This window comes from Mustela lutreola, chromosome 8 (genome assembly GCF_030435805.1).
Source record: "Mustela lutreola isolate mMusLut2 chromosome 8, mMusLut2.pri, whole genome shotgun sequence".
Classification (NCBI taxonomy): domain Eukaryota; kingdom Metazoa; phylum Chordata; class Mammalia; order Carnivora; family Mustelidae; genus Mustela; species Mustela lutreola.
This window is the reverse complement of record NC_081297.1, coordinates 84449578-84460388: the sequence shown is the minus strand read 5'-3', so window position 1 is coordinate 84460388 and position 10811 is coordinate 84449578.

The following is a 10811-nucleotide window of genomic DNA, read 5'->3' as shown; positions in this document are numbered from 1 at the left end:
TTTTTCCATTTTTTTTCAGTGTTCCAAAATTCATTGTTTATGCACCACACAAGAATTTTTTTAATTATTGTGGTGAAAACACCTAACATGAGATCCACCTTTTTGACAAATTTTTAAGTGCACAATGCAATTGCTAACTATTGGAACCAAATTGTACAAAAGATCTCTAGAATGTATTCATTTTGCTTAACTAAAACTATATACCTATTAAACAGCAACTCCCCATTTCCCCAAAACCCCCAGCTCCTGACAACTGCCGTTCTAACAATCCAACATTTCACTTAGCATAATGTCCTCTGGGTTCATCCATGTTGTCACATATGGCAGGATTTCCTCCTTTTTTAAGTTTGAATACTCTTCCATTGAATACATATACCATATTTTATTTACCTATTCATATGTAGATACAATTTAGGTTATTTCTGTATCTTGGTTATTGTAGATAATGCTGCAATGAACATGTGAATGCATCTATCTCTTCAAAATTCCAATTTCAATTCTTTTGGATATATACCCAGAAGTGGGATCACTGGATTCTGTGGTAATTTCATTTTTCATTTCTAAAAGAATCCCATTATTGTTTTCCATACTAGCTGCACTCCATTTTACATTCCCATCAATAGCGTACAAGAGTTTCAATTTCTTCACATCCTCACCAACATTTATCTTTTGTTTATTTGGTAACAGCCATCTTAACAGGTGTGAGGTGATATGTCACTGTGGTTTTGATTTACATTTCCCTGATGATTAGTGATGTTGAGCATCTTGTCATATATCTGTTGGCCACTTGTATGTCTTTGGAGAAATGCCTATTGAAGTCCATTGCCCACTTTTAAATGGTTTTGTTTATTTATTTATCCAGCTAATTATTTATTTAGCTATTTATTGATTAAGTTTAGGAGTTCCTTATATATTTTGGATATTAACCCCATATCAGACATGTGGCTTAATTTTCTTTCCAGGTAATTTGTTGTTAGTGTATAGAAATGATTTTTGTATGTTTATTTCATATCCTACAACTTTATTGAATTCATTTATTAGTTCTAATGGTTTTGTTTGTAATCCTTAGGGGTTCTCAACCTATAAGATCATGTCATCAGCAAGCAAAGATTATTTTGCTTCTTCCTTTCCAATTTGGGAAATTAGAATTAGCAAGAGTGGATATCCTTGCCTTATTCCTGATTTTAGAGGAAAAGCTTTCAGCTTTTCATTATTGAGTATGATATTAGCTATGGGCTTTTCACACAAGTCTTCTACTATATTGAGGTAAATTCCTTTGATATCCAGCTTATTGAAAGTTTTTATCAAGAAAGTGTGCTTAGTTAAGATCCCCCCCCTTTTGAGGTTGATGAAACTGGGGCTCAAAGAACTCTTAATCAGGATGCCAGGGGCCTATATGTTGTCCACATATGAATTTGGAAAAGATGATCCTTCCTTCATAGGAAAGAAGCAAGGATGCCAAGTTCTGGCAAGTGGAATACCCACTGCACCTCAACTAGGTGACCTTCTGTAGAGCATAACTTCTAAAACTGTGGCAGAGGCTTTACTTGCAAAAACTTTCCCATTGCATCTTGACACATCAAAATAAAACCAAAGGCTTAATGTTCTTTACACTACCCACACTGGTCAGACCAGGGGGTATTTGTTTGAGTGTGTAAGAAGGCAAGAGAACAAAATTTCCAACCTATAGCCAGAGAAAATCAGCCATAAACAACATGAAGAGAGGAAAAACAACTTTGCATAGCATAGATTTTGTAATTGGGAAACTATAGGGAAAGACATTCCAGGCAGGTACTCTACCTTGAGAGAAAAAGATTGCAGTAGGTTGCAAAAATGGCCACCGTACTTTGTATCTCCTCCATCAAAAGGTGGAGTCTATTTCCTCACCCACTGAATTTAGGGTGGCCTTGTGACTGAGATGGATAGAATATGGAAGAAGTTGCAATATGAGAGTTCTGCACCTGGGCCACCACAAGCCTGACAGCTTGGAGACTACTGATGAGAGGCATGTGGCCCAGTCATCCCCAACTTCCCCACAGTGAGACAACCACTACCCAAATGAATGTGGCCACCTGCATTCGCACATGATCACTAGCCAAGTCACCAGCTGACCCCAGACAAGAGTGAGCCTAGCTACTCACATGTCTGCCTCAGATAAGCAGAAGCACCCAATTGACTCATAGCTCATGAATAACAAAAATGGTTGTTGTTTTAAGCCGCTATGTTTTAGAGTGTTTATTTAGAAACTGATAAAATGAGTGACCCTGGAAACAAAAGAATCAGGCAGATTGTGAAACTGAGATGACATCTGCAAATAGAAACAGCCATTGTCAGCAGCAGCAAGGCTAAAGAACAAAAAGACAGTGCATGGTATAGACAGTACTAATCACATCAGCTTTTAATGTCATAGTGTCAGAATTAGTAGTTGCCATTAGTGGCATATTTAGAAAAAAGAAAAGGCACCTAATAAATTTTGCATATAGTGAATTATTTTTTAAAGTAATAGAAAAATCACAAATAGCTACAGATGCTTCAACCATTTGATTTATTGGTAACAAAAACCATGTGTTTCACTACTTTTCTCAGTGCACCCTTCATAGAGAGCTAAGTTGGTAATGCGAATATATGAGACAGTACTTCTTGAAATGATCAGATTCAGCTCTTCCAACAATAGACCCAACAATAGATTATTACTTATAAGTTTTAAGATATGAAATAAAAATTATGGATTAAAGGCCAAAAGGAGAAAAGAACAAAAAGAAGAGGAAGAAATTATTATGTTAACACTCCTTCAATATTGAAGATGGCGTGCTGAATCATGGTATATTCCAACATTTCTTCCAAACCTCAAACCAACTCAAATTATCTTGCTAGAGGGTAGAAGAAAGGATAGAGAATTACATAAGAGATAGAATCCATATCCATACCAAATCCCACAGTGACTGTTTTTTAGAAAATAATCATACAATGTGAGTACATCATAGAGAAAGTTGCTTAGGAGATGATGAGGTATATATATCTAAATATATACCTAATTAAGTATATATTTTTTCATACCCCAAAAATCTATTTGCAAAGAAAATTATGTTTGAAAGTAGACTACCTCTAAATTCCCAGATGTATCCTTGAAGACAATCTTGTCCTTCTGGGATTATTCTGGAGTCCATGTATTAAAGCAGCCATAGCATCTTCTACTTTCCCAGGCTAGTGGTTCCATATGGTCCATACAAACTCTTAAAACTGAAATCCAAGACTTGTCACTATCTAGCTACAGTGTAACTTTCTGATAATCCCCATAAATGTACAATACTTTTCCCTCTAACCAAACATAGGCAATGCTTTCCTGTCTCCATACTGATATCTTCTGTTCTCATCTCTACTTTTTAAAAACAGCATCTGAACTTTGAAGTCCACTCAAAAGTCATTTCTTTATTGAAGCATGGCTACTTTTCTACAGTTTGGGATATACTCATATCCTGAGTCTCATCTTTCTACCTCAGAAATTGGAAATCACATCCCCAAACTCTTTTATAGTTAGGAAGAAGTCATGTGACTGAGTCCCATCCATTAGGAGTACTCCCTTGACCCCTTGATAGACTGACTCAAAAAGAGCAACATAAGAGGTGACTGTGCTCAGAGGAAGGACCCTTCTGGTAAGTGTAGTAGATGAAGCATCTAGTTCTTCAATAACATTGCTTCTCAGCATTTTGGATAAGATCAAGTGCAGTTCTTCAGTAACAAAGAGATCTGAGCTTCTAGTTACCAACTTTCTTTGGATCTAAGATGTTATCAACTTAAAGAGGCACCATTATTTCACATAACTTTAAAATAATTTTTAGTTCTTCCAATAAAGCTATGAAATGATATGTTCTTATAACTTAGAATGTTTATTTCAAATTTAATGAAAAACACGTTAGACACATAAACATAGGGGTTTTTCATAAAATATATTGGGTATGTTTTTCACATTCAAAGTCTGACATTTTTTTAAGATTTTGTTTATTTAAGAATGAGAGCTTAAGTTGGGGAAGGGACAGAAGGAGAAAACCTCAAGTAGACTCTGTGCTGAGGGTGGAGTCTAATGTGTAGCTGGATCCCAGGGCTCTGAGATCATGACCTGAGCCAAAATCAAGAGTTGGATGGAACAAATAATTCTAAAATTTATATGGAACCAGAAAAGACCTCGAATAGCTAAAGGGATATTGAAAAAGAAAGCCAACATTGGTGGCATCACAATTCCGGACTTCAAGCTCTATTACAAAGCTGTCATCATCAAGACAGCATGGTACTGGCACAAAAACAGACCCATAGATCAATGGAACAGAATAGAGAGCCCAGAAATAGACTCTCAACTCTATGGTCAACTAATCTTCGACAAAGCAGGAAAGAATGTCCAATGGAAAAAAGACAGCCTCTTCAATAAATGGTGCTGGGAAAATTGGACAGCCACATGCAGAAAAATGAAATTGGACCATTTCCTTACACCACACACTAAAATAGACTCAAAATGGATGAAGGACCTCAATGTGCGAAAGGAATCTATCAAAATCCTTGAGGAGAACACAGGCAGCAACCTCTTCGACCTCAGCCGCAGCAACATCTTCCTAGGAACAACGCAAAAGGCAAGGGAAGCAAGGGCAAAAATGAACTATTGGGATTTCATCAAGATCAAAAGCTTTTGCACAGCAAAGGAAACAGTTAACAAAATCAAAAGACAACTGACAGAATGGGAGAAGATATTTGCAAACGACATATCAGATAAAGGACTAGTGTCCAGAATCTATAAAGAACTTAGCAAACTCAACACCCAAAGAACAAATAACCCAATCAAGAAATGGGCAGAGGACCTGAACAGACATTTCTGCAAAGAAGACATCCAGATGGCCAACAGACATATGAAAAAGTGCTCCATATCACTCGGCATCAGGGAAATACAAATCAAAACCACGATGCGATATCACCTCACACCAGTCAGAATGGCTAAAATCAATAAGTCAGGAAATGACAGATGCTGGCGAGGATGCGGAGAAAGGGGAACCCTCCTACACTGTTGGTGGGAATGCAAGCTGGTGCAACCTCTCTGGAAAACAGCATGGAGGTTCCTCAAAATGTTGAAAATAGAACTGCCCTATGACCCAGCAATTGCACTATTGGGTATTTACCCTAAAGATACAAACGTAGTGATCCAAAGGGGCACGTGTACTTGAATGCTTATAGCAGCAATGTCCACAATAGCCAAACTATGGAAAGAACCTAGATGTCCATCAACAGATGAATGGATCAAGAAGATGTGGTATATATACACAATGGAATACTATGCAGCCATCAAAAGAAATGAAATCTTGCCATTTGCGACAACATGGATGGAACTAGAGCGTATCATGCTTAGCGAAATAAGTCAAGCGGAGAAAGACAACTATCATATGATCTCCCTGATATGAGGAAGTGGTGATGCAACATGGGGGCTTAAGTGGGTACGAGAAGAACAAATGAAAGAAGATGGGATTGGGAGGGAGACAAACCATAAGTGACTCTTAATCTCACAAAACAAACTGAGGGTTGCTGGGGGGAGGGGGTTTGGGAGAAGGGGGTGGTATTATGGACATTGGGGAGGGTATGTGTTTTGGTGAGTGCTGTGAAGTGTGTAAACCTGGCGATTCACAGACCTGTACCCCTGGGGATAAAAATATATGTTTATAAAAAAAATAAAAAATTATATTGAAAAAAAAAAAAAAGACATACAAATGGCTAACAGACACATGAAAAAAAAAAAAGAGTTGGATGCCCAACCAACTGAGCCACCTGGATGTCCCTCAAAGTGTGACTTTTCTAAATGACTTTCAGACTCAGAATCAACCATGTCTATGTTTTGGCACACAATATCATTGTTTGTATCACTGGGACTGTTAATGATGTAGCATTTCTTAAAAGAATGCTCCACTATTGTCCCTAGGAATTTCTTCTAAACTGCCAGTGTTAATTCTATGAGTGTTGGTTCATGTGAACAGGCAATGACAGCTAAATCATAATTGCCACTTGCCCAACAGCAATTATGAACAGCAGCCCAAATTTAGAGAGGTAAATACATTAGGGGAAAAAAGAGAGTTTTAGAAAAAAATGAAGTATGTTTTACCTCCATTGGTGATTCCAAGAATAGGAGTGACTTTCCAGTGTTATGATGTTATAGTTCATCTAATGAAAAACTGATTAGCGGTGCCTAAAAGATCATAAAATGGAACAAATGCCTCTACCTCTGTCTACCTGTCTTATAGTTTCCACCAGCCTAACACATAAGACTATGAAACATATTCAAAGTAATTTACTGAGGGATTGTAATAAGCAGTCTCAGAATGGAGGAACAATTTTAGCTAATTTGGACTTTCAATGTATCACACTAGGAAAGACACTTCATTCATTTATTTATTTATCTATCTATCTGTTTATTTGAGAGAGAGTGAGAGAAAGTTCACATCATGGGGCTGGGTGGAAGGGGGGTGGGCAGAAGGAGAAGGAGAGAGAGAGAATCTTAAGCAGGATCCACAGGCAGTGGGGAGCCTGGCACTGGGCTCAAGTTCACCACCCTGAGATCATGACCTGAGCCAAAATCAAGAGTTGGAAGCTTAATCGAATGAGCCACCCAAGGGGCCCCTAGGATGGACGTTTTAAAACTTAGATTCCCATGTATGTCATTCCCCAAAAGTCTCCCAGACCAACTGACTTCAACTCCTCCTTCAGCACAACTTACTACTTCCACAGGAATAAGTCTGACATTTAATTGCTTTCTGAGTTCTCCATCTCAAGGTGTATCCTGGGCTTCAATTAGATGAGCACTGACATCCACATCTGCTGAATCTCATGGTGCCTGGATAAAAAATGGGCTTCAGATATGGACAGGGGCTAAAGTGGGTTCTTCTGAACTACAGAACACCAATAAGAATCATGAATACACTGGTTCCCTAACAAAGTAACTGTATCTGTTAGAAATTTCTCAGCTGCAAATAATAGAAAATTTGACCCAACATGGTCTTATATTTATAACATTAATTATCTCTCCTATCAAAATCTCAGATAGGTCAGTCTTCAGGTGTCACATAGTGACCTTGACTTTGCTTCTCTAAGACCCTCTTAGATCTGCCTCTGTAGGTTATTTTCATCCTCAGACTGAGAACTAGATAGCTGCCATAGATCTAGGCATCATATCCAGATACAACAGTGTTTACAGAAGTTAATGATGACTCTCTCTGCTTCTCTTAGGAACAAATAAACTTCCCAGAATATCTCAGTTTTCCTCCACTTAAGACATTATTGAACAGAATTGGATCACAAGCCTATCCTGAACCAATCACTGGTAAACGGTTAGGACCACTATGATCGGTTTGGACCAGCCAGGACCTACCCCCAGGGCTGAGGTCAGGACTGGGGCCCACCCACCGTGCAGAATGAAGTCACACAGAGCAAGTAGATGCCTGAATAAAATCAGGGTCCTATTAGAAAAGAGGCAACTGATGGAATGGGAGAAGATATTTGCAAATGACAGTACAGACAAAAGGTTGATGTCCAGGATCTATAAAGAACTCCTCAAACTCAACACATACAAAACAGACAATCATATAAAAAAATGGACAGAATATATGAACAGACACTTCTCCAATGAAGACATACAAATGGCCATCAGACACATGAAAAAATGTTCATCATCACTAGCCATCAGGGAAATTCAAATTAAAACCACATTGAGATACCACCTTACACCAGTTAGAATGGCCAAAATTAACAAGACAGGAAACAACATGCGTTGGAGACGATGTGGAGAAAGGGGAACCCTCCTACACTGTTGGTGGGAATGCAAGTTGGTGCAGCCACTTTGGAGAACAGTGTGGAGATTCCTCAAGAAATTAAAAATAGAGCTTCCCTATGACCCTGCAATTGCACTACTGGTTATTTACCCCAAACATACAGATGTAATGAAAAGAATGGCCATATGTACCCCAATGTTTATAGCAGCAATGGCTATAACCAAGATGCCCTTCAATGGACGAATGGATAAGGAAGATGTGGTCCATATACACTATGGAGTATTATGCCTCCATCAGAAAGGATGAATACCCAACTTTTGTAGCAATATGGACGGGACTGGAAGAGATTATGCTAAGTGAAATAAGTCAAGCAGAAAGAGTCAATTATCATATGGTTTCACTTATTTGTGGAGCATAAGAAATAGCATGGAGGACAGGGGGAGATGTAGAGGAAAAGGGAGTTGAGGGAAATTGGAAGGGGAGGTGAACCATGAGAGAATGTGGACTATGAAAAACAATCTGAGAGGTTTTGAAGGGGCGGGGGGTGGGAGGTTGGTGGAACCAGGTGGTGGGTATTAGAGAGGGCACAGATTGCATGGAGCACTGGGTATGGTGCAAAAACAATGAATAGTATTACGCTGAAAAAAATTTTTTTTTAAAAAAAGGAAAGGAGGTAGTATGTGTGAAAAAAAGATGTTAGTATATTAACTATGCTGGAATTTTTTTAAAAAATTAATGAAAAACCAAAACCAAAACCAAACCAAACAAAAAAGAAGTTAGGTAACCAATGGTATCTCCTAAACAAATAATCCTTCTAAATTATAATTTTTTCCTAGAGATGGTACACTCTAATCACTACTGATGAAATAAATACTTGGTGTCAGAACTCAGCCCTGCTCTCTAGGAATAGGTATTTGTATGCTTTGGCACATCGGGTTCTTTCGGTTCCACCACAAGTCTGGTGACATCAAAAAACGTAGAGACCTCTAAATGTCCTTTCTTCCTTATTGGAAAATGACACTGCATTGGATTAGATTATTTTTATTCACATTATACCTCTGATAGAAAAGGAGTAAAAATGGAAAGCTTAATTGCTTTATATAGGCCTAATCCTCCCCCCTCCAACACAAAAATCTGTAAATCCCTCCAGGGAATAAATGGTGTCTTTTTCATATTTACATATCCTATGAAGTTAGCCTTATATAATGGAAACTCCATCGAATAAAAAATGATGACTTGTTAATCTCATTCATTCTTTCCAGGATTAACCTTTATGACAGCTAATTAAGGCTCCAAGCTAGGTGTGGTCCATATCCAACGTGTGCATCAGCAGAGATCCTTTGGTTTTAGTATACTTTCCTCCCTGTGTCTCCAACCACAAGTATTGCCCAGAAGCAGGGACTTACAAGCTGGAATTCTAATGCTCCTTACAACGGATGGTACAGGCTTAGGTTGGGCGGGGGGGCGTGGAATGCATTCCCTAAATCAGACAAGCACTACCTACAGAAATTTAGACTTTTATAAGACCTTACCAATACTTTTCCTTTCAGCTTTACCCATCAGATAGTTCCTCATTCTTAAGAATTAGTGGGGTAAAAAAAAAAAAAAAAAAAGAATTAGTGGGTTGAAAATCCTCTAGGAGAGAATATCAAAACTGCAACATGTTCAGACAGATATACACACAAATAGTATGTTTAAATAAAATTCTCTAAGTGATTTCAGATTTCTCCCTTTTTCTCCTTACTATCTCTTCTCTTATTTAATTCCCCTAGTTAAAAGATTCGGGTTCTTTCCCCTTCCCTTGTGGCACAGGATATTTGCTAAACATAGGGATTCATGCCCTTTGGTTCTTATTCTTTGACTTGTAATTCTCATCTCTCTATTCTGTCCCCAGACTCGAAGTTTGTTGTTATGTCTGAGAAGTCCTTAAATACCATGGTTACCCCAAGGGTCAAACTGTCTCTCCCCTAAACTGAACGTTGCTGATTCATGGAATGCCTCAGGGACTGTCATAGCCACAGCTGAAATAGTGACCCAAACAGTGATGCTTAGGTAAGAGCAGCTATTAAAAATGACCAACCCCTGTTACAAATCAATTAGCTACTCCTAATTTGAAAGACATTCAGTATGGTGTTCATACTGTGAATCAGGGAGGATGGCATCCCCTGAACTGATTCACACAATGCTAATATTTGTCAAGCAAATGAAGGAAAATATCAAGAGAGTAAAAAGTCAAACAAAAAAATCTCAATCTTAAGGTCATTTTCATTGTCTAATTGTCCCAGTGTGTTATCAAATGCTCATCTGAATGCCTGGGGAGTGAATAATTTCAGTTAATATCTATGTATTTCTATATAGAATGATGGCCAAATGTAATATATGCATTTAATTAAATATTTCAATTAGATTTACACCCCAAAAAGTAACTTCACAGGTACTATTTCATTTGATCATTGTGACATTCTGTGAAGTATGTGCTAAAACTATCCCCATTCCACCAGTGAATAAATCCTGACTCTGAGAGATTCTGTGACTTTTTAAAATCCCTAAAACTAGCTGATTAAAAAGAAGAGAAGGACTAAAATCTAGGTCTTTCACTCACTCTTTCCATTGTTGACATTGCCAATATACATTCATGATAAACTATAGTCCTCATTGCCTAAACAATTGTACCAAAAATTAAAAGTCAACAGGTTGTAATTCAGGTGCCCCTTCCTTTACGTGGGGACTATGGCTTTCCCTTCCTGTCTATTTCTCTTTTGTTTAATGTAAGATCACAATAATGTTTCTTTAAGGGACATTTGAGAGTACCTAATGAATGAGCGATATTCCCATGGAGAATTGGAAAGGACAATATGCTTAAAGGCTGGCTAAGTGACACCAGGGAATATTCTACCATTGAAATGGCTGAGCACTCAGTTTTCCCCTACTTCTCACTATTTATGCATTCACTGATGCTCTCGGTATTTGAGTTCCATCCTTTAAATCAAGAGAATGATGCTTTGTTAAACATAG